The sequence below is a fragment of the Equus asinus genome, chromosome 3, assembly GCF_041296235.1.
Source record: "Equus asinus isolate D_3611 breed Donkey chromosome 3, EquAss-T2T_v2, whole genome shotgun sequence".
Lineage (NCBI taxonomy): Eukaryota > Metazoa > Chordata > Mammalia > Perissodactyla > Equidae > Equus > Equus asinus.
The window spans coordinates 30864354-30887407 of record NC_091792.1 but is presented as its reverse complement, the minus strand read 5'-3'; the positions used below and the strand labels follow the sequence as shown (position 1 = coordinate 30887407).

Here is a 23054-nt window from a genome sequence, read left to right as displayed (position 1 = left end):
GAAATTTTGTATGTTTTTATTCATCTAGTGGTTATATTTAACTTTTTTGTTACTTATTAAGGTATAATCTACATACAAGAAAGGTACAAAGAACTTACGCACACAGTTTGATCAGTTTTGACAGTGCCCCTATGTAAATTACATCCTCATCAAGCGCTCCCTCACCTAAGAAATTTCCCTCTAGTTCTATTCCAATAATTCTCTGCCACTCAGAAACAAACACTGTTCTTATTTCTTTAACTATAAATTAGTTATGCTAATTCTAGAATTTCATATAAATGGAAACATACAGCATGTGACCTTTCCAGTCTGCCTTATTTTAGTCAGCATGTTGTGGATTTTCATCCATGTAATTGTGCACATCAGTAATTCATTCCGTTATTTTGCTAAGTAGCATTCCACTGTGTGAAATACCAGAATTTGTTTATCTATTCACCTATTGTTGGATATTTTCTGTCCAGGTGTGTGCTATTATGAATAAAGCTACAATAAATATTCTTGTGTAAGTCTTTTTTGGTGGATGTACATGTCAAGAACTGTAAGGAGTCTGGGATTTTACTCTTTTACAAGCTAAAAAGTTTGCTTGGCACTTTTGTGGATTCTGGCAGAAGACTTGAGACTACTGAATCAGAGACAAAAGACTTTATTCCTCAGAGCACAGTTAGCAGCATGAGTATCAATATATTTCTGTCCGTTCCCTTTGTCTCCAACTCTCATGAGGTGATAATAGTGGGGCCCAGGTGGATATTATACATGCAGTGGGTTTGTGGCAATACCCAACCCTGACCACACCAAATGCCAACAAGGACGTGGAGCAACAGGAGCTCTCATTCATTGCTGGTGGCAATGCATAATGGTCCAACCACTTTGGAAGACAGCTTGGCAGTTTCTTACAAAACTGTACATCCTCTTACCGTATGATCCAGCAATAGCACTCCTAGGTATTTATTGAAATGAGTTGAAAACTTATGTCCACACCAAAACCTACACATGAATGTTAAAAGCAATTCTATTCATAGTTATTAAAAATTAGAGGCAACCAAGATGTCCTTGAATATACGAATGAGTAAGCAAACCATAGTACCTCCATGCAATGGAATATTATTCAGTGATAAAAGAAATGTGCTATCAAGATAAGACATGGTGAAACATTAAATGCATATTACTGAAAAACCAATCTGAAAAGGCTACATACTGTTTGATTCCAAATAAATGACATTCTGGGGAAGGCAAAACTACAGAGGCAACAAAAAGGAACAGTAGTTGCCAGGAGTTTAGTGGGAAGGGGAGAAGAATGAACAGGTGGAGGACAGGGCATTGTTAAGGCAGTGAAATTCGTCTGTAAGACACTGGAATGATGGATTTGTGACATTAACCATTTGTCAAAGCCTGTAAAATTGTACAACATAAAAAGTGAACTCTTATGTAAACTAAGGGCTTTATTTAGTCCATAATAATGTATCAAAATTGGATCATCAATTGTAACAAGTACACCACACAAATGCAAGATATTAATAATGGAGGAAACTGTGGGGAGCTGATGATGCAAGGCGGTAGGCAGTATATGGGACTCTCTATACTTGCTGTGCCATTTTTCCCTAACCCTAAGACTACCCTAAAAAATAAAGTCTGTTACAAAAAAAACATACACACTCTTAAAAAACCATTTGTGGGGGCTGGCCTGATGGTATAGTGATTAGGTCTGCACGCTCCACTTCAGCAGCCTGGTGTTCATGGGTTCAGATCCTGCATGCAGACCTGCACACTGTTCATCAGGCTGTGCTGTGGTGGTGTCCTACATACAAAACAGAGGAGGTTTGGCGTGGATGTTAGCTCAAGGCCAATCTTCCTCACTGAAAGAACAAAAAAAGATAGTTTGATACTAAGGCTGTCAGTGCCTCTGGTCACATAGCACAGGAAAACACGAAACCTGCAGGGAATTATTCCAATCATATGGATCTCCACTTTTTATGCCATATTGGCTTCTGGTAAATTTTTCCATGAGTATAACATCCTGTTGATTACTCTGATTAATCTAACCAACAGAGGTTAGAACAAAATATGTTTATTTCTCTTATACAACATTTGATAAGGCTACTGTAAACAGGGTTCCAAACACTAGGATAAGGTCAGCCTACAGTATTAACCACAACCATGCTCCTCTTCCCATGGTTTCAGTCAAGCCAGCTGAACCAGGGCATACCCTGATATTCCAGAGGCTTTTTTCATTTCTGTATTGACCTTTCCACATGGCTCAGGGATAACTTAACATATCAGTGGTTACATAGACCTCTGTCTTGGCCTACAAAGAGGAAGTCTAGTGCAATTCTATCATCCATTACAATGCCAACCAGTGAGTTGACACAGACTTGCATCTCTTCCAGGTCTAAAGTGATGCCACTGATTACTTCAGCCAAAATCAGGGACAAATATCATACAAGTTGGAATTGGATGAATCCATCATAGAGATAAATAATTAGACAGTTTTCCCTTTGGGGAATCCTTTCAAGTAACCAAGTATAGTCTCATTTTGGAGAGGTCTCTGCAGTCATCTGACAGATACATGATCTACTTATTACGTTTCCTTAAATACATGAAGGTCCCATATAACTATCATAAGGTACAAATCACAGTATTTTCAGGAGGGAAGCAAGTCAGTGCTGGCTTCAATGCACAAAGCATCATTTCGGGGGCACATGTGCTACCTGGAAAGAAAATGATGCTTACAAATTTGGGGACCCTCCAAGTGGGACCTACATGAGTCAAGGAGATTATAGTGTCTCCAATGTAGTCTCCTAGCTGATTGGTAGGTCTTACACTTCCCAGTTCAGTTCAAGTAGTTGAGTATATTCTATGTTTTTGGCGAGACCCTTTGAGGAGAGATACTCCAATCTGTGCTGTTTATCCTCACCCCCAGCTGGGTGGCATTTGTTTGCTCCACAGAATGACTGAGAAAGGTAGTGGGAAAGATAGCCAGATGTGATAACAAGTGTTTTCCATGGGAGATGGAGGACCTGGGATCATTCCCTGCTATTTCTGATATACTTTATAATAAGGTTGTGGGGAATGGCAATCAAATCATGGTCAGAACCATGTAGCAGGGTTGGCCAACTCTGCAGTCAGTTAAATTCAAGGCATTCGCAATAGTTTGGTAGAGTTGCAGTAGGGAATTTCCCTTCATGAAGAAACTTCCAAGGGTGATTCTGAAAGACAAACATCATTAACATCCCACCCTCCTCCATACCGCCTGGGATCTAAGTGCTTCCTTCCCCAAGAGCTGGGATTGTTACTCTCTCTTAGTCATTACAAAACTGTGTCCCCCATTCTGGTAGCTACAATTTCACTTTTTTCCCCTCAATCATCTCTTACTTTTCCATAGAGAAGGGTCAGGTGCTAGAAGAAAAAAGGCATTTTAATAAAACTTATAGAAAGCCATTAAGTCCTTCCCATTTGGTCTGCATGGTCCACTGTAGGGGGACTGAGTGATCAGTGCACTCAGCCAACTTGTCATTATCCTTATGATCCAGGGTACTGTCAGTTCAACAAGGAAATCCAGGTGCCTGAAGCAGAATTAAGTTTGAATCCCTTAGGTTCCTTTTGGTTGGTTTACCACCAAGATGATGTACCTACAAGGCTGACCTTGGTTTACTGTTAGGAAGAAAGAAAGCATCATATCCAGGAAGGATCAGAGCAGAATCTCAACTTTTCAAAATATATCTGTGTAATCCCCCATCCTTTTTATCCTGATCATTACAGGGGAAGTGACTAAGAGAGGACTATCTCTTTCTGGGGTCAGTTGCATCTAGTGACCAAACTACCTACTAAGGCTTGTGGACAAGGGGGAGATGAGAGAGGCAGAGTCAGAAATCCTTTTGAGTCTCTCTTTTTTTTTTTTTTTTTGAGTCTATTTTTGAAAAGGCATTCTAACACTCAAAAATATCACATGTCTCCGGATGGCGGGAAGTGTGGAAAGTGCATTAATTACCTTGACCATTATCCATTGTTGAGTGGCCTTTGTGATAAAAGGTGCATCATTTCCCAACTGCAAATGGTCCAGAAAGTCAGAAACATGACATAGGTTAGTTTTAAGGGACACAATAATGTAACCAGAGTTGGCTGATCAGACTGGAAGAATAACACTGTAACCTGAAAATGTGTCAACAACAGTGAGGCACTATGATAGTCCTGAAAAGGTTGAATGGTCTAATATAGTCAGTTTTCTAGGAACAGGAGGGGTAATGCCTGGACGATGTGATCTCCTCCCCTGCAAGACACATGGGCCAACTTTTGGTAGGAGACACAAGTCTGGTAGTGCTATCCGCTGAATCAAAAACCAAGTCTTTTATTATGTGCCAAGCTTCTGGTGGTGAATGTGTTACCACGTCTAGTGCAATGGTGAATGAGGCAGCACTAGTGGCATCCACGTGGAGAAGACTCTGTTAGCAATTAAGCTCAATTAGCAGCTTGATTCCATGCAGTCTCATCAGAAAACAGGCCCTTACCATGGGCATTCACATGTGTGACTCAGACAGTATCATCTTTAATCATGATTTTATTTCTACAGCTCACGGCCCCAAAGAGGCTGTCTTTAATCTGTCAGTCTGTTGTTTTCTAAGTGACAGACCAAACAGCCTGGCCATTGACAAAAAACAGAGTCAATAAAGGTATAACAAGGTTCACTGAGGTGAGTACTAAACAGAGCTATGTGAAATGCCTTGAGTGTTGCAAATATGCAAAGTAACCATGCCTATTTTTGACCCTGGATGCCTGGAACAAAGGCTGAACTGTGGCTGCAATCCGGTAGTCATCATCAGGTTTCAGCTTGGCCAAGCTATAAGTAAACTAGGCCCAGGCATTTAGGGAAATCTCTTTGAATTAAGAAAATCCAGTGGCTTTGCTTTAAGCAACAGAGTCGGGGATAATGTCTCTCCCAATGAGATGGGTAACACTTTTTCTTGTAAAGTCAAGAAACTTCTGGAGCCAGGCCAGTTGCTTTCTTGAATATACCATTTCCATTTGTCAAGCAAGGCTTTATGTACCCTTCCAAACTTGTCAGTTATGGAGTCTGAGTTGAACCACCACAAAATGGAAATATCAGGCCAGAGAGACACAAGGATTCCTTGAGTTGGGAGTTCATTTTTGAGAAGAACCCTAAAACAAGCTAATAGCTGGATGTGACTTGGAGCTGCTGAATCTGAAACCCAAGGTCTATCTCCCAGTAATAGCTGCCTCCCTTTTCCAGAGTCTTATATTGGCATCATCATCAGTTGTAGAGACTTAAAGTTCAAAGAAGTCATTAGAGTTGTGGGTCCCCAAAAGTATTAGCACTTTCTCTGCATCTAGCTTTTCCTTTGACACTTAAGGGAGTAGTAAGTACATGCATATAACACATCAATTCATACTACACATTTGGATGTAGAAAAGCCAGCAAAAGTACATTGAATTGGCCTAAAGTCTCCACCTCATCTATTGTGAACCCTGCTCAAATCCCTCATTTAATCTGGGCACCTCCTATCCCCAAAAGACTGGATAGGATGGGGAGTTGAATGTCAATATCCCACAGAGCCAGAGTAACATCAGCAAAATTCATGGAATAAAAACCTTCAGAGACAGCCCTGATGGCCTATTTGTTAAAGTTTGGTGCTCATTGCTTCTGTGGCCTGGGTTCACTTCCCAGTTGTGGAACCACAGCACTTGTCTGTCAGTCACCATGCTGTGGTGGTGGCTCACATAGGAGAACTAGAATGACTTACAACCAGGATATACAACCATCCACTGGGGCTTTGGGGAGGAAAAAAAAGAGACAGGACTCATCAACAACAACAACAAAAAATCTCCAAAAAAATTCTTCCTTAAGACACTAGAAAAAGAAGAGCAAATTAAACATAAAGCCAGGAAAGGTAGAAAACAGTAAAAACTGGAGCAGAAATTAATGAAATAGAGACTAGAAGAAATTAATGAAGCCCAAAATTGGTTCTTTGAAAAGATCAACACAACCATTCTCCTCACGTTGTGTATAATTTACTCTCCTTTTTCTATCTTCTTAAACTGGAAACATACAGCACGGACTTTACACCTTTTCCCTCATGTATTATAGCTATATAAAGATACAATTTTCTTCTAGGGTCTCCTTTTTATTGCATCCCACATATTTTTATATGTATTATTTTCATTATCTCCATGTTCTGACTACCTTTTAATTTCCTTTGTGATTTCTTTTTTGACTCATGGGTTATTTAGTTGTATAATTTCCAAGTATCTTTGGATTTTCTAGATATATTATTGCTTTTAATTCTTCAGTTAATTTTATATTAGTGAGCATACTATGTATCATTTTAATACTTTTAAGTTTACTGATACATGTTTTATGATTCAGCATATGAACGGCTCTGTCTGCCAATAAGCCCATCAAAAGATATCTTCATCTTTTTATTATCAATTTTTTTAGCATTTCCACTTAGCTTTTATAACACATCTTTCTGATGAAATTCTCTATCTGTGGTAGGCAGAATAATGTCCCCCAAAGATGTCCATGCCCCAATCTCTAGAACTTGTGAATGAAATGTCACATGGCAAAGGGGAGTCAAGGTTTCATATAGGATTAAGATTGCAAATCAGCTGACCTTGAGATGGTGAGATTACCTTGGATTATCAGGTGTGCCCAATGTAATCACAAGGTCCTAATAAGTGAAAGAGGGAGGCAGGGGAGTTAGAAAGAGATTTGAAGATGCTATGATGCTGGCTTGAAGATGCAGGAAGGGGCCATGAGCCAAGGAATGCAGGCAGCCTTTAGAAGCTAGAAAAAGCAAGGAAACATATTCTCCCATAGGTGGAATGCAGCCCTGCTGATGCTTGATTTTAGCCCATAAAGTCCATTTCAGTGTCCTGACCTCCAGAACTTGAAGATAATAAATTTGTGTTTTTTTAAGACACTAAATTTATGATAATTTGTTACAACAATAGGAAACTAATACACCATCAGTACACAAGTTAGTCATCCCTCTCCAATAAATTCTTAAATTATTTTTAATAACTTGTATTTTAATATCCCTGTCTTATGACTCCAAAATTTGGGTCATCTCTGGCTCTGGTCCTAGTGACTATTACTTCTTGATAATTGGTCATTAATTGTTGATCCTTTGGATGTCTCAATTTTTTTCTATGAATGCTGGATATTCTGAGTAAATTAACAGTATAGACTGAATAAACAGAAGGTGCCCCTACCCACAGAGCACATCAGTGCACAGCATCCAGCAAGTGGTGCTTCAGCCCCTATGTGAGCATGCCTTGCCCTTAGCACAGTGTAGGTGTGAAGGCAGCTCACCCACTCAGAAGGTACCTTGCCTGCAGAACAAGCAGCCCACAGGACCCACTGAGTAGTGACTTAGCCTCTGCAGAGGTGCCCCTCTGGCTCAGCCAGTCTCCTGATGAGAACAGAGTCCCTTCCTATGGTACCTGACCTGCTCACCCAGCACAGAGGCCATGCCCACGTGAGCATAATCTAGAGAATGGCTAAGGCAAGTCTGGACAAACACAGAATAGCCCTACCAGCACAACTTCCAGCAGATGTGGTGGGATGAGAAAACATAGCTCCTGCCCACCCCCCAGAGGTGGTAGGTAGAATCTGTGACTTGATACTACCACAGATGTGCTGGCAAAGGATCACTTCATCAAACACCATGAAGAACTACATTAACACATCAGAGAAGAAGGAAAATGACAATTCTCTGGAAACCAATCTTGAACTCACAGAAATTTACATTCTAAATGACAGAGAATTCAAAATGGTTATCATAAAGAACCTCAATGAATTACAAGAAAACTCAGAAAGACAGTTCATTGAGCTCAGGAATAAAATTAGTGAGCAGAAGAAATATTTCACCAAAGAGATTGAAACTTAAAAAAAAAACAACAAAGAGAAATTCTGGATATGAAGAACACAATTAATGAGATAAAAAATAGAGGTGACATTAGGGAGGACAGAATTAGTGATTTAGAGGATAGAAATATAGAAATGCTTCAGGTGGATGAGGAGAGAAAGCTAAGATTTTTTTAAAATGAAGAAACACTTCGAGAAATATCCATCTCAATTAGGAAAAGAAACATAAGGATTATAGGTATTCCAGAGGGAGAAGAGGAGAAGAAAGGGCACAGAGCTTGTTAAAATAAATAATAGCTGAGAACTTCCCAAAGCTGGGGGAAAAACTGGACTTACAAGTACATGAAGCCAATAGAACTCCTAATTACATTAATATAAAAAGACCTTCTCCAAGGCATATACTATTAAAACTGGCAAAAGCCAATGACAAAAATAAAGAACTAAGGGCAGCAAGGCAGAAGAAAATAACATACAAAAGAACCTCTTTCAGGCTTTCAGTGGATTTCCCAGCAGAAACCTTACAGGCTGGGAGAGAGTGGAATAACATATTCACAACACTCAACGACAAAAACTTTCAGCCAAGAATACTCTATCCAGCAAAACTATCCTTCAGATACGATGAAGAAGTAAAAGCATTCCCAGATAAACAAAGCTGAGGGAGTGCATCTCCACTAGACCTTCCCTACAAGACATGATGAAAGAAGCCTTCCTATCTCTAACAAAAATGTAAAACTTTACAAAATCTTGAACAAGGAGATAAATAGACAGACAGAATCAGAAAATTGCAGCTCTATATCAGAACAGGTCAGTAAACATTTAATTATAACAGAAAACACAAAGGGAAGGAAAGCATCAAAAATAACTATAAACACTTCAATTTAGTCACAAAACCACAACACAGAAAAGAAAAATTTATAGCAACAATAACTCAGAAGGGGAAGAGGAAAGGGACAGAACCTACTTAGGCTAATGGAGATACAAGGCTATCAGAAAATGGACTATCCCATCTATGAGATCTTTGATACAAACCTCATGGTAACCACTAAACAAAAAATCAGAGCAGAGTCACAGATAATAAATGAAGAGGAAACTGGGAAAACCATCACAGGAAACCATGAAACTGAAATGGCAGTCAGAGATATAAGGGAAGAGAAACAATGGAAATAAAGAACAACCAGAAAACAAACGATAAAATGACAGTATTAAGCCCTCATATATCAATAATCACTCTAAACGTAAATGGATTACTTCTCCAATCAAAAGACAAAGAGTTTCTGGATGGATTAAAAAACAAGACCCAACAGATGCTGCCTCCAGGAAACACATCTCAGCTCTAAAGACAAACAGGCTGAAAAGGAAGAGATAGAAGATGATACTTCAAGCAAATTGCAAACAAAAGAAAGCAGGTGTTGCCATACTCAGACAAAGTAGACTTCAAGGTAAAAAAGACAATGAGAGAAAAAGAGGGGCAGTATGTAATGATAAAAAGGACATTCAACCAGATGACGTAACACCTATGAATATATACGTGCCTAACACAGGAGCACCAAAGTATATAAAGGAACTATTAACAGACTCACAGGGAGAAATTAACAGCGACACAATGATAGGAACCTCAATGGTCCAATTACATCAATGGATAGATCATCCAGACGGAAAGCCAACAAGGAAACAATGTCCTTAAGCAAAATACTAGATCAGATGGACTTAATGGATATAGATAGAACAATCCATCCAAAAACAGTAGAAAACACAACCTTCTCAAGTGTACATGGAACATTCTCAAAGATAGACCATATGTTGGGAAAAAAGACAAGCCTTAATAAATTTAAGAAGATTGGAATCATACCAAGCATCTTTTCTGACCACAATGCTGTGAAACTAGAAATCAAGTACGGGAAAAAGGCTAGGAGAGTCACAAATATGTGAAACTAAACAACATGCTAGTGATCAACCAATGGATCAATGAAGAAATTAAAGGAGAAATAAAAATATATCAGGAGACAAATGAAAACAAAAACACAACATACCAACTTTTATACGATCCAGGGAAGCAGTCCTATGAAGGAAATTTATGGCAATACTGGCCTACCTCAACAAACAAGAAAAATCTCAAATAAATAATAACAAACTACACCTAACAGAACTAGAAAAAGAAGAACAAACAAAGCCCAAATTCAGCCAAAGGAGGGAAATAATAAAAATTAGAGCTGAAATAAATGAAATAGAGACTAAAAAAATAATAGAAAGGATTAGCGAAGCTAAGTGCTTATTCTTTAAGATAAATAAAATTGACAAACACTTAGCCAGAATCACTAAGAAAAAAAGAGAGAAGTTTCAAATAAATAAAATTAAAAATGAAAGAGAAGAAATTACAATGGATACCACAAAAATACAAAGGATTATAAGAGAATACTGTGAAACACTATATGCTAACAAATTGGACACCTAGAAGAAAAAGATAAATTTTTAGACTGGTACAGCTACCAAAAACTGAACCAAGAAGAAACAGAAAATCTGAATAGACCAATCACAAGTAAAGAGATTGAAACAATAATCAAAAACCTCCAAAAAAACAAAAGTCCAGGATTACATGGCTTCTCTGCAGAATTCTACCAAACATTCAAAGAAGATTTAGTACCTATTCTTCTCAACCTATTCCAAAAAATGAAGAAGATGGAACACTTCCTAACACATTTTACAAGGCCAACATAACCCTGATCCCAGTGTCAGATAAGGACAACACAAAGAAGGAAAACTACACAACACAACACAACACAAAGAAGGACAACACAAAGAAGGAAAAGGCCAGTTTTGCTGATGAACATAGATACAAAAATCCTCAACAAAATATTGGCAAACTGAATACAGCAATACATTAAAAGGATCATACACCATGATCAAGTGAGATTTATACCAAGGACACATGAATGGTTCAGCATCTGGTAATCAATCAACATGATACACCACATTAACAAAATGAGGAATAAACATCACATCATTATCTCAATAGATGCAGAGAAAGCATTTGACAAGATCCAACATCCATTTATAATAAAAACTCTCAAAAAAATTGGTATAGAAGGAGAGTACCTCAACATAATAAAGGCCATATATGACAAACCCACAGCCAACATCATACTTAACAGTGAAAAACTGAAAGCTATCCCTCTGAGAAGAGGAACAAGATAAGGGGTTCACTCTTGCCACTCCTAATCAACATGGTACTGGAGGTTTTAGCCAGGACAATTAGGCAAGAAAAAGGAGTAAAAGGTATCCAAACTGGAAATGATGAAGGAAAATTCTCACTCCTTGCAGACAACATGATTCTATATTTAGAAAACCCTAGGGGCTGGCCCCGTGGCGGAGTGGTTAAGTTCGCGCGCTCCGCTGCAGGCGGCGCAGTGTTTCGTTGGTTCGAATCCTGGGCGCGGACATGGCACTGCTCATCAGACCACGCTGAGGCAGCGTCCCACATGCCACAACTAGAAGAACCCACAACGAAGAATACACAACTATGTACCGGGGGGCTTTGGGGAGAAAAAGGAAAAAATAAAATCTTTAAAAAAAAAAAGAAAAAAAAGAAAACCCTAAAGCATCTACCAGAAAGCTATTAGAAATAATCAACAACTACAGCAAAGTGGCAGAGTGAAAACTCAACTTACAAAAATCATTTGCATTTCTATACACTAATAATGAACTAGTAGAAAGAGAAGTTAACAATATAATCCCATTTATAATCACAACAAAGAGAATAAAATATCTAGGAATAAATTTAACCAAGGAGGTGAAAGACCTATACACTGAAAACTATAAGACATCATTGAAAGAAATAGATGATGACATAAAGACATGGAAAGATATTCCATGTTCAGGGGTAGGAATAATAAACATAGTTAAAATGTCCATATTACCTAAAGCAATATACAAATTCAATGCAATTCCAATCAGAATCCCAATGACATTCTTCACAGAGATAGAACAAAGAATCCTAAAATTTAAATGGATCAACAAAAGACCCCAAATAGCCAAAGCAAACCCTGTTTGCTTTACAAACAGCTATTTATAGAAAGAAAAGTGATATTTAAGCTGCCATTGTAGAATAGTATAATCTGCCTTATATTACCTTAGATAATAGTACCATATTTTAAAATAATGTTGTAAACCATTCAATTATTCACAAAGCTGGAGGCACCACAATCCCTGACTTCAAAATTTACTACAAAGCTATGGTAATCAAAACAGCATGGTACTGTCACAAAAACAGATACATAGATCAATGGAACAGAATTGAGAGCCCAGGAATAAACTCACACATCTCTGGATGGCTAAACTTTGACAAAGGAGCCAAGAACATATGGAGAAAGTAAAGTCTCTTCAATAAATGGTGTTGAAAAAATGGGTAGCCACAGACAAAAGAAGGAATGTAGACCATTATCTTACACCATACACAAAAATTAATTCAAAATGGATTAAAGACTTAAATGTAAGACCTGAGGAGCATAAAATTCTTAGAAGAAAACACATGCAGTATTCTCTTTGACATCTATCTTAGCAGCATCTTTTTGAATACCATGTTTACTCAGGCAAGGGAAACAAAAGAAAAAAGCAAATGGGACTACATCAGACTAAAAAGCTTCTGAAAGGCAAATGAATCCGTGAAAAAAATGAAAACACCCCACCAACTGGGAGAAAATATTCACAAATCATATATCTGACAAGGGTTAATTTCCAAAATATATAAAGAAGTCATATAACTCAACAACCAAAAGACAAACACATCAATCAAAAATGAGCAGGGGATGCGAACAGACTTTTTTCCAAAGAAGATATACAGATGGCCAACAGGCACAGGAAAAGATGTTCAATCTCAGTAACTACTAGGGAAGTGCAAATCAAAACTACAGTGAGATATCACCTCACACTCATCAGAATGGCTGTAATTAATAAGATGAGAAATAATAAGTGTTGGAGAGGATGTGGAGAAAAAGGAACCCTCATATTCTGCTGGTGGGAATGTAAACTGACGCAGCCACTATTGAAAACAGCACGAGGATTTCTCAAAAAACTAAAAATAGAAATACCATATGATCCATCTATCTTACTACTGGGTATTTATCCAAAGAACATTAAATCAACAATACAAATGGATCTATGCAGGCTTATGTTCATTGCAGCATTATTCACAATAGCCAAGACATGGAAGCAACCCAAGTGCCCATCAACTGATGAATGGATAAAGAAGATGTGTGGGGCCGGCCCAGTGGCACAGCGCTTAAGTTCGCACACTTCATTTTGGCGGCCCGGGGTTTGCTGGTTTGGATCTCGGGTGTGGACCTATGCACCGCTTGTCAAGCCATGCTGTGGTAGGCGTCCCACATATAAAATAGAGGAAGACGGGCACAGATGTTAGCTCAGGGCCAGTTTTCCTCAGCAAAAAAAGAGGAGGATTGGTGGCGGATGTTAGCTCAGGGCTAATCTTCCTCAAAAAAAAAAAGAAGAAGAAGATGTGGCATAGGGGGCTGGCCCTGTGGCATTGTGATTGGCTCTAGCACTCTGCTTTGGCGGCCCAGGTTTGTGGGTTATGATCCTGGGCAGAGACCTACACCACTCATCAGTCATGCTGTGAGAGTGACCCACACATAAAATAGAGGAAGACTAGCACAGATGTTAGCCCAGGGCTAATCTTCCTCAAACCAAAAAAAGAAAAGAGGATGATTGGCAACACATGTTAGCTCAGGGCAAATCTTCCTGAGCAAAAAAAAAAAAAAGAAGAAGATGTGACATATACACACACACAATGGAATACTACCCAGCCAAAAAAAAGACAAAATGGTCCCATTTGCAACAACATGGATGGACCCTGAGTGTATTATGTTAAGTGAAATAAGCCAGACAGAGAAAGACAAACACCATGTTATTTCACTCACATGTGGAAGCTAAACAAACACACGGACAAAGAGAACAGATTAGTGGTTACCAGAGGGTAGGGGGTAGGGGGGTGAGTGAAAGAGGCAAAGGGGCACATGTGTATGGTAACAGATAAAAACTAGACTATTGGGGGCATGATGCAGGCTATACAGAAACCAATATCTAATAACATACATCTGAAATTACACAATTTTATAAACCTATACGATCTCAATAAAATTTAAAAAAAAACAAAAACAGAGACCGAGTACACAACATTTTTTCCTAGGAAAGGGTGCCTCTCCTTTTACCAGGCTGCTATGGTGGATTTGAACTAAGCCTAAGCTTCGCAGTTGTTTTCATTAGATTCCATTCACCACAGGTTTCAGATTATTTGAGGGCTAGATCAGAGCCCTCCTATTAGCAGACACTGGGATCCGAGTGCCTGGAGGGTTTATCTCAGTTCTCATGCCCTCCCGTCTGCCTTCAGAAGGCCCCGTAAAACTGCACCTCCCTAGGTGCACCTCAGCTTTCCAGACCCTCCTAGAACCATGGAAGCCACTAACTTCAATTTAGCATAAAGTCCAGAGTGGTTGTAAGGTTTCTTTCTGTGCCCTTGCCTTTCCCTCAGACTTCAGCAGGCTCCACATACCTGGTCCTCAGGGAGCAAGAAAGGAGCATCTCTCCCAGCGTTCTTGCTCTTCCCCCGGCAATAGACAACCTCTGCTTCCTACTAAGTCTAATGCCCAGGATACCTATAGGACCTACCTCAGCCCTCTTGCTCTGCCCTTAATTTTTCACAACCATTCTGTGAAGGTCAATTGAAAAAGGCTTGGCATGTGAGTACACACTCCCTTTGTGTTTGGGGTTTCTACTCATTTGAAATTGCCACACATTTGGACTTTAAAAATTCATTGAAAGTTTGTTTTCTGCTTACCTGTGTCTAGGAGAGCTCCCTCCTCTCTCTCTCCTGCCAAAGATGAATTAGCCATGGGTCTCGTCTTTCCTCGGAGGGCTTGATTTCCATCTGCATTTGGTTCCTTAGATTGCTTTGTGATTTCAGCTCTCAGATGAGCTTAAATAATAAAGCTCTGATTTTTGTTGGTTATCCTGCTTATTCTCATTCCCATGACGTTCTCATGCAACTTTCTACATCCTAAGTAGAAGCAAGAAAATTACATTGAAAACTTAACTCACGCATTTTGATCATCATATTTTGTATCAACATTCAGAATTAGTCGGTATCAATAGCCTGCCATGATACTCACAAGACTTTTAGAGTGATCTTGCCTCTCCCCTCCATCTCCATCATTGCCGACTCTCACGATTTACTGAAAACATTGGAAAATCTCTGTGTCTACTTTTTTTAGGAGTCACTGCTTAACAATTTCCTGAAGCTTTGTAGTTATATTGCCAACCATTATTTGGGCTTCACTATAAATTTTATTGATTTCCTTATTGTACTCTACCGTATATTTTATTTTCCTTTGGCCTAGATCCAACCTTATGAAGCCATACTTTCAAAAATGTTTTTTCAGGTAGTAAAATTTCTTTGTTTATTCCCCCCTTTTTCAATATCATTTTGACTACTTATATAATTTAAGATTTTCCCTAGAGGATTTTAAAATATAATTAAAGACAAAAAAGCATAAAATGTTAAATCACATCCAAAGAATGTGCTTATTCCAGAGTAATTTTATAAGACAGTACACATAATATTGAACTCTCGTGCCATTTTTAGCATCTCTCCACCTTTAACAAAATAACATTTTGTCGACAAACATTTATTGGAATCTTTCTATGCGCCAGAGATATTGCACAGCACTAGAGAGTCCAAGACAAATAGATAACACCTGCCCACAATGTGTTTGGAGGTAAATGGATGATCACGAGATAGAGTTAATGTGTTTTGTTAGAGGGAAATTCAGGATACAGTGCTTATGAGTAACAGATATGGCAAAACCAGACTGGCCCAACTCCTGAGGGAGGTGGCTCCTTAGCTGAGTCTTGATATAAGTAATACTCCATTTAAAAAAAGAAAAGATAGAAATGTTTGTCCCAAGAAGTGGGAGCTGTAAGTTCAAAGACCCAGAAGCTAAATTGAACCTAGAAGTTTCTGGGAACTATGAGTCTTGCATTTCATGTAGTATATGGCATATACTGCAGAGCACAGATTCAGCAGGAATTTCAGACTCAGATGATCTTGGAGGACCAACCATTGTAAGGCAGCCAAACCATATATGTGTACACATATGTGTATATATATACATATGTATATGTGTACATACACACACACACACGCTCATGTATATTCATACATATATCAACATAAGAAGGCATGCTCTGGCAGAAGTAATTTAAAGACATTATTTTGAAACACTGAAGTAGCTAAAAATAATAATATCAAGACAGCTGTGAGCCAAATTTAGCAAACAGGCCAGGAATTTGCTGCCCATGATTTAGAGAGTAAACACCGTGAGACATTGTGTCAGAATCTTGTGGCTTAACCATGTGACCATGGAAAAATAATTAAACTTCTCTGACACTTGGTGTCCTCATCAAGAGCCACTTGGAGCAGTAAACTTCTATTCTAAGGATGAAGTTAGAAAAATACTGAAAACCTAACCCTGAAGTTATGTTATGTTTTTGAGGTTACAGGCAGCAACCCAAATCAATAAACATGAAGATCAAAACTCAAAGCACATTCGCCTCGTTTTCCATAACATTTTGATAACGTTTGTTTCATTTTGCCTGATAGTATATTATTTTTGTGCCACAGTTTCTCCTACTAGAATATAAGCCAGAATATAAGCCTGTTTTTATTTCCATCTTGATATGTCCCATAGCATTTCATTAATGTCTGGCAGATAGTAGGTAATCAAAAACAACAAAGAATATTTTAAATTTTAATAAGAGAAACTTTTAATATTTGAAGACAAAATTGCATGCGTCTTTAACTAAATAGTCTTAGGAAAATGCAATTTTAGAAAGCAATCTTTTAACAAAAGCAAAGCATAACAAAGAAAACTAACAAACAAGCAAATAAACAAGAAAAAGGAAAGGCCAAAACTGGTTTATTTTCCTCATGAGACACTGGGTCAAACATCTTGAACTGACAAGAAATTATTTTCCTTTCATGTAAATGATGTTGGCAGTTTCTGTCCCATGGTTACGATATACTGCAGTGCTTTCTCTAGATTGTTATTTTTGCCAATGAAATAGTCCTATTTTAGCAAGAGTCTAATCCTGTTGCCTAAGGCACAGCTATTTCCTGAGTATTTTCAATTGGGCTTTCTGTGTTCCCATAAGCTTTGCTCATACCATTATTACGAGACTAGTTATGTAAAATTGTGATTAGCTCTTTACACGTCTGTCTCTGCCTTGAGGCCAGGAACTCCTCCAGGCAGAAATATCATCTCATCCATCTTCATAGCTACGATTGTAACACAGTGCTTGGCATATAGCTGATGTAATGGTAGCAGTAAAAAGTAGATGTGGGGGCCAACCCGGTGGCATAGCGGTTAAGTTTGGGCACTCCACTTCGGTGGCCCAGAGTTCACTGGCTCGGATCCCAGGCACAGACCTACATGCTGCTCACCAAGCCATCGTGTGGCAGTGTCCCCCACACACAATAGAGGAAGATTGGCACAGATGTTAGCTCAGGGACAATCTTCCTCAGCAAAAAAACCCCAAAAACAAAAGTAGGTGTGAAATTTTGATATCAGGTTAAATTGTTGATTGTGCCATTGTGTGAGCTCCAACTTACTGAAAGAACAGGGATCATTTTTTTCTGTGGGAAAGGCAGATAGCAGCTAGAACAATAAAGGTATTTCTCAGCTTTGACTATTAAAAAGGATTTTTGAGCCTCAAGCAAGACAATAGTTTTTTTTTTCACTATTTATTTATTTTATTTTTTATTTGTTTTTTTTAAAGATTGGCCTCTGAACTAACATCTGTTGCCAATCTTCTTTTTTTCTTTTTTTCTTCTTCTCCCCAAAGCCCCCAGTACATAGTTGCATATTCTAGTTGTAGGTTCTTCTAGTTGTGGCATGTGGCATGCCTCCTCAGCATGGCTTGATGAGTGGTGCCGTGTCTGCACTCAGGATCCTGACCTGTGAAACCCTGGGCTGCAGAAGCAAAACACACAAACTTAACAACTCGGCCATGGGGACGGCCACGCAAGATAATAGTTCTTAAAGACTCTGATAAGACCACAAAAAAGCCATTTTAAATTTCTCTAATTCTTCTTAATATGTGGCCAAGTTGAAGTTCACAGACTTTAACCAGAAGGCAAAGCAGACGAGTGCAATCTCAGCCAACATCTAACTGTAGCAGAAAGACACTCTTAGCAAGAGCTGTTCTGCTCCGTCCTTCCCAAATTCCTGACAAGCAAAATAAAATGGTTATGGTTTTTTTTTTTTTTTTTTTCCTGCAGGGAATGATTTGCCTTGAGCTAACATCTGTTGCCAATCTTCCTCTTTTTGTTTTCTTTCCTCAAAGCCCCCCAGCACATGGTTCTTCTATGTGAGCTGCCATCAGAGTATGGGAACTGACGGATGGGCAGTGTGGTTCCGTGAGCGGGAAGCGAACCCAGGGCACTGAAGCAGTGAAAGCAGCAAGCTTTAACCACTAACCCATCAGGGCTAGCCTGGTTGTTATTTTTTTACACTAGTAAGTTTTGGGGTAACTTATTATGCCTTAAAAGTAACCGTATTTAATCATAGTTTTAAAAAAATATATATGGTTGGAATTAACTACCTAATATTTTATTTAGAAGCTTTTCAACCATGTTTGTTAGTTAAATAAAAGTATACTTTTTCTGTTCTTAATTTGTCCTACTCTTGAAGTATTTCTTGGCTTTTTCTTATTTGAAAACTCTGGTTGTTTTCAAAATAGTATTTATGTGGTGAGACTCCCACGTTAGTTTTTATTGCTGTGTAAAGTTAGCAGCTTAAAACAATACAAATTTATTGTCTCATTGTTTCAGTGGATTAGGAGTCTGCACAGATACCTAGGTCCCCACTCAGGATCTCCCTTGGCTGAAAAGATGTTGACTGGGCTGAGTTCTTTCCTGGAGTTCTCTGGGGAAAAATCCACTTCCAACTTCATTCAGGTTTTTGGCAGCATCTAGTTCTTGCTGGCTGTTGACTAAGGGGACATTCTCAGCTCCTAAAGACTGCCTGCCATTCCCTGCCATGTCACCCTTTCCAAAACTTGGCAGGCACTTCTTAAAAGCCAGCAGGAGAATGTCTTTGCCTTTTCATATCTCTGACTCTCCCTGTCTCTGATCTCTAGATATGGACTTAAAGGGCTCCTGTGTTTAAACAACACCCTTGTGGATAACCTCTTTCTCTAGGTCAGCTGGACCATCCAACGTAACTTCATCACAGGAGTAAAATCCATCATATTTACAGTTCAGGGAAATATGCATCTGTGTACTCGTGGGACAGGCATCTTGGGGGGCATTTAGAATTCCACTCACCACAACTTTGAAGGCTATGATGTCCTAGCATTTGAATAAGAATTTGGCTAGATATATAATTCTAGTATACAATTATTTTCATTCAATATTGTAAAAGTATTATTGTATTATCTTCTCACTTCCAGTGTTGCTGGGAAAAATTTGATATAACTCTGATTATCTTTTTGTAGTTTGTTCTCTTGAAGCTTTTAGAATTTATCTTTAATTTTCTTCAGGGTCTCTCTAAGGTATATAGGCTTGAACTTTTCCTTTTCTCTCCTTTTGACATTTCTCCTGTTTCTTTATGAACTTTTCAATCTGAGTCTCTCATCTTTAATTTTATGAAGATGATTTCCATTATTGCTTCAGTTACTTTCTCTTTTCAATTTTTTTTCTTCTGGGATTTCTATTACCTGGATATTAAGACTTCTATTTCTATTATTCATATCTTTTAATTTTCTATTAATTATTAACTAGTGCTTTTGGGGAGAATTCCTTGATGTATTATTCACACTAATTTCTTTTCCAGCTGTTATCCATCCGACTATTTCCCAATTTATTATGGCTTTTATTTCAATAATTTTATTTTTCATAGCTTATTTTTCCTGTTTTTTTCTATTTTTAAAAGTAATTTTGAATTCTTGGTTCATGTTGTGAAGTTCTTCTCTTATATCTTTATGGAACATTATTGATGTTATTACAAAATTTCATTCAAGCTATTCCAATATTTCTTCTTCACACAGAATATTTTGCCCAGTTTGTTTTCTTCCTTTTGAAGTAGTCGTACTTGTGAAATGTCTAGTTGTTTTAGCCTGTGAGCTCACATTTTGTGTGTGTGTGTGTGTGTGAGAGAGAGAGAGAGAGAGAAAGGAGAGAGAGATTCACTACTTTGGTAATATAATTAGATAGTTGCCAGAGTTGAGTCCTGGTCTACGTCAGTCCCATCTTTGGTTGTAAGGGGGTGGGCGGGGGGCATGATTCTCAGGTCAGAGGGGAATCACAACCACATGCACCAGAGAACTCAAATCGCTCTTGATCTCTCCCATTTGCTGCTGCCCCCAAAGGAGACTCTGCTGATCCAGGTTTTATTTTTAAACCTTTAGGAAGAAGCAGTATGTGCAGGAAGCATCCCCTTTGTTTATAATCCGCCATCTCTGCACACCTACAGAAGGAGAGTCTAGAGGGGTCCCCCCTTCATCTTAATTATTTCTGCACCTGTTTAGACCCATATTTTAAAGTCATTATTATAAATACTCTTTTCATTATCTATATGCAACCTCAAAATATAAAACCCCTTTAATTTGGTTAGTGTTAGCCCTCTAAAAGAAACTGACTTAGGTGAAAGCAGCAGCAATTACATTTATATCTATTACTATCCGGAGGAGTCATGTCTCTCTTGACAAAGCCTCAAATTGCTCATATTAGTAATTTTATTTGCATAATAAATATTTTAATCAAGTTATGAGTAATCTTCTTAATATCTCAGGGTGAGGTCTGTGTATCAACAGGCTGCTCTTATATGCAAGTGACAGGATACCCCACTAGAGATGCCTTCAGCAAAAGGACCTTTATTATCTCACAGATGTCTGGGCTCTGGAGCAGGAGAGCTCCAGGTTTGGTGCAGCAGCATAACAATGTCATCAAGGAGCACACATTTTTCCATCTTTGCACCTTACCCTGCTCAGCAAGTCGGCTTTCATCCCCAGCCTTGTCTGCTCGTGGTTACAGGATGGCTGTTGCAGCTCAAGGCATCGTGTCTTCACACAGTAGCATCCAAAGATAGAAAAGAGGGGGAAAGGCAGTTTTTCAGCTTTTCAAGTGCGTTTCTTTTATCAGGGAGGAAAACTTCTCAGAACTTCCCTACGGGGTTCTGCTGGCCAGGACTGGGTAACATCAGTAGTTGAAACTAGGAAAGCAATGATCTAGAAATAGCTAGAATATTCACTCTCTATTTTGGGAAGCAGGCTCTTTCGGCCAAGAAATTAAGGGCTGGGGACTAGAGTAGGGTCCAATAGTATTTACCAAGCAAAGTACTAGCAAGACGACAGAGGCATACGAGGATCATTATCCTCGTTTTAGAGGTGAGAATCTAAGACGCAGCACTTATTGTACTGAAATACCATGACTATTAAAAAAATTCATTTTTTTAACTGTAGTTTGTACCTCTTAATCCCCTTCTCCTATTTCGCCCATTCTCTCACCTCCTTCCAAAAATAAATTAGTCACAGGGAATATAGTACAGCATAGGGAATATAGTCACTGTTGTAATAACTTCGTAAGATGAGAGAAGGTTAACTAGATCATTTCGTAATGTATATAAATATTGAATCACTATGTTGTACACCTGAAGCTAACATAATATTGTATGTTAATTATACTTCAATAAAAATAAATAAGTAAATAAAGTTCTTGGTGGCCAATGAGCAAGAAATCAGGCTGGATAGCTCCCAGTGGGCCTCACAGGATCATTTATTACTTTGGTGAGACTGTGTGGAGATTTTGACCATCTCTCAGCATCAGATTCCTGGTAATGCAACACTCAAAACTGACATACTAACAGAAGAGCTATTTATTTATAAAGTGAAATATAATTTTCACAAGGACTGGAGCAGCTGTACTTATAAGACTAGTGCGTTCTTTCTCTAGAGGTAGACCTAAAATGGGGAAACAAATCTGAATCAGAAAGTTGTTTTGTGAGCATAGAATCAACAACAGGGAAATGTCAGAGACCAATTTAACATTGGGACCAGGTAACAAACCTGTTCACTTAGGCTTTTCTCCCTCTGGATAGTGTCTGTATGGGGACTAAGGATGCTGTGTTGTCAGCCCCCCTCCCCAGGCCTTTAGAGCTACTAGACACTTCTTTGAGGAGTTTATACATCCAATCAGGAAACAGTCAAGTCCTCCTGTCTTGAGAGTTCTGTGTGTTTAGATATTATCACGATCTTTGAGTTTATCCTACAGTTGAATTACCAGGAGAGGATCATATTTCTATCATTTCCATGTTCTTGTTGGTGAGTTGGCATGTCAGTGTAGCCTCCATGTTCTGAAAGCTAGTACAGATATTTTTTAATTACTTATTTTTTTTGGCTGAAATTCCCATAAGTAACGTGTTTTAAAACTGTTCCTCTCCTCTCATTTTTGTGCTCACTTTATTACAAACACACAGCAAGCTTAGTGAAATTAAAATCACTATTAAACTTCAATCATTTTTTCTAGTAGAGTACAAAAAACCTTGCTGTAATACTTAATCTTTTCTAAACACTCCCTCCAAAATCTCTGTTTCTTTCATATACATTGTCTCTTATTTCAAAAAAAGACTATTAGATGAGAAAAGTTTATAGTATTGTGTGTATGGCACACTTGACCAGGTATTTACAGGTGTTTTTCAGTAAAACGAAAGTATTATAATTTGTAATAGATATCTACTTTAAACTGGGAACTGTAATTCTTCAAAAGAACAAAGTGTTATGGCAAATGCACTCTCAAAGTTATCATTTAAAGGAATTGACATTTGTGTGATATGAAAATATATTCATTTAAAAAAAGAATAGTTTTGTATTTTTCCTCTTAGGAAAAAATTCACATGATAGTTACACATAAAAAGCAAAGATGGGGGGCTGGCCCAGTGGCACAGCAGTTAAATTTGTGTGCTCTGCTTTGGCAGCCCAGGGTTTGCTGGTTCAGATCCTGGGCACGGACCTAGCACTGCTTATCAAGCCATGCTGTGGAAGGCATCCTACATATAAAATAGAGGAAGATGGGAACAGATGTTAGCTCAGGGACAATCTTCCTCAAAATAAA

The 23054-nt window shown here is 38.4% G+C and overlaps 1 protein-coding gene across 5 annotated transcripts in view; it reads right to left on the bottom strand.

Annotated features, from left to right (window-relative positions):
- The window catches only part of IL15 (interleukin 15), a 124886-nt gene extending 103745 nt beyond the window's left edge, over nucleotides 1-21141 (bottom strand). For all 5 annotated transcript variants that reach the window (XM_070504807.1, XM_070504792.1, XM_070504789.1 and 2 more), the window contains exons 1-2: nucleotides 20927-21141; nucleotides 14727-14945 (exon numbers count right to left, since the gene is read on the bottom strand). The gene's annotated coding sequence lies outside the window, so the exon portion shown is untranslated. The remainder of the gene's footprint in view (nucleotides 1-14726; nucleotides 14946-20926) is intronic.
- Between the last annotated feature and the right edge of the window lie 1913 nt (nucleotides 21142-23054).